Source organism: Alexandromys fortis, unplaced genomic scaffold, assembly GCF_014885135.2.
Source record: "Alexandromys fortis isolate MF-2015 unplaced genomic scaffold, M_Fortis_MF-2015_v1.1 scaffold_47, whole genome shotgun sequence".
NCBI lineage: Eukaryota > Metazoa > Chordata > Mammalia > Rodentia > Cricetidae > Alexandromys > Alexandromys fortis.
The window spans coordinates 6,653,015-6,655,488 of NW_026067957.1; positions in this window are offsets into that span (position 1 = coordinate 6,653,015).

The window sequence follows — 2,474 nt, forward strand, 5'->3', positions numbered from 1 at the left end:
TAAAGAGTCTGCCAGACATTCTGCAGGACACAGAAAAAAGTGCCTGACAAACCTCTAATACAGGTGGAACTGTCTTTGAAATTTCCTACTGTTGGCCTGTAGACTGAAGATGGATGCTTCAATGTTAGAGAAAATCTTTGGGAGACTGACAAGGTAGCAAGATGTCAATTCTTGAGCATTGAAAGTTGCTTACAATGTACTTCCTGTTTAGTTAGGTCATGTTATATCATTCTGGAATCTTGATGGAGTTGAAGAATTTATATTTATAGTTAGAGTTTTCCTTAATTATGAAAAAAGATAAAGTACATCTAACTATTATAACTATAATTATTGCTTGATACATGTTTTGTTATAATTCTATGTTAAAGGTAAAACTTTCCATTTTATTTAAACAAACAATGGGAGGTGATGGGAAATTACCATCTGTATGCTATGAATACCATTGGTGAATAGCAAAGCTGTTTTGGTCTGTTGAAAGAGCAGAAATTTGGTAGGCAGGAAAAACTAAGCTGAATGCTGGGAGAAAGAAGAGTGGAGTGAGAAGAAGCCACATAGCCTTAACTGAGACAGACCCTGGGAACTTTAGTGGTAATCCACAGCCTCTGGTAATACACAGATTAAGAGAAGTGGGTTAAATTAATATGTAAAAGCCAATAAGAAGTTAGAGCTAATCACCCAAGCAGTGTTTTAAATAATAGAGTTTCTGTGTGATTATTCTGAACTTCTGGGCAACAGGGAAATAAGTTGTGGATCAAGGTGAACACTTCTTCATTGCTGGTGAGTATGCAAACTTGTACAGCCACTGTGGAAATCAATATGCTTGTATATCAGAAAACTGGAAAGCAATCTACTACAAGACCAAGTTATATAACTCCTAGGCATTTGCTTAAAAAATTCTCTATCATGTGACCTCATTGGCTCTCTGGGACACAGACTGGGGATGCACACAACAGACCAAGAACAGCTCTGTGGTACACAATGGTACTGTTCAGAATAGATTGAGTGACTCTCTGGGACACAGACTGGGATTACACAGAGAAGAACAAGAAGTGAGTGACTAGCCCCTCAACAGGACAACCCAATCTCTAGGACCTAAGCCCTAAGCCCCAGGGCAAAACCCTGGCCCCTCCCCCACTTAGCACAAATGTACTAGCCATGCAGTGGGCAAGCCTCCAGTAGGCAGGTTACTCTAACACACCCACATTGTACCCTGTAATATACAAGTCCCACTCTGCCCCCAAACCCACCTATCCCTGGAGACCACAGCTTCTTCTTGAGACACAGGGAGTGACTACACAGAGCAGATCAAGCATTGCTCCCTGAGATACAGATGGTAACTGCAACAATTAGTTCAAGAAAAGATCCCTGAGACAAACACTGACAGCAAGTATTGGATCAAGAGGCAAAGAAACTTCCTGTGCCAATTGGAGGAAGAGATACTGTAGGCTTAAGCCAGCCCCTTAGGGGGTGGGCTTGCCTCGGGCGACTGCTGCTCTCATTTCAAGATAGGTAGGCCCCAATCCAAGAATACATTCAGCAGCCTAAAAAGCAACAAGGCAATATCGGGACCTAGTGGTCCTACAACAAGAAAACCTGAACATCCAAACCCATAACATAAAATATATTCAACAAAATCATAAAAGAAATATGACTAAGACCAAAAGCACTAAAGATAGTTTATGCTGGACAGGATGTGGAGAAAAGGGGACATTGCTGGTGGGTTTGTTAACTTGTACATCTGCCTTGGAAATCAGTATGGTGGTTTCTTAGAAAATTGAGAATAAATCTACTGCAAGACCCAACCATACCAGTCTTGGGCATATACCCAAACTATGCACACGTATACCCCAAATACATTCTCTGAACTATGTTCATAACAGCATTATTTGTAATATCCAGAACTTGAAAACAACCTTGATGACCCTCAACTGAAGAAAGAATAAAGAAAATATGGTAAAGAGAGGAAGGATTGATAATATGAGCAAAGGCATCAAAATCATGAAGGGAATACATACAGAAACACCTGACCTAAGCTAGCTGGAGGTCACTGACTCTAGAATGACAGTGGTGGAACCTACATATGCCTGTGATAGGCTCTCTGAATGGGAGAGACATGTGTGTGTCTGGGGAGTCTGGTGGGCCACTGTCAGTGGAACCATAATTCATCTCTAGTGTTGAATTGGCTTTTGAAGCTCATTCTTTTTGGAGAAATATCTTGTTGAGTGAGCAATTTAGTCCTGCTTCAAAGTGATGTTCTACACTCTGTAGGCACACCATGGAAAGCCTTAACCTATCTGAGGAGTGAATGGTGGCTGTGGTGGGTAGAAGGTCAGGGGAGTCAGATGACAGGATGGAGAGGGAACTGAGACTGGTATGTAAAATAAGAAAAGATTGTTTTAAATACAAATTAAAAAAGAAAACTCAATGATACCACAAGTACCCTTGCTAAACAATGTATATAGCTGTTTAATTTG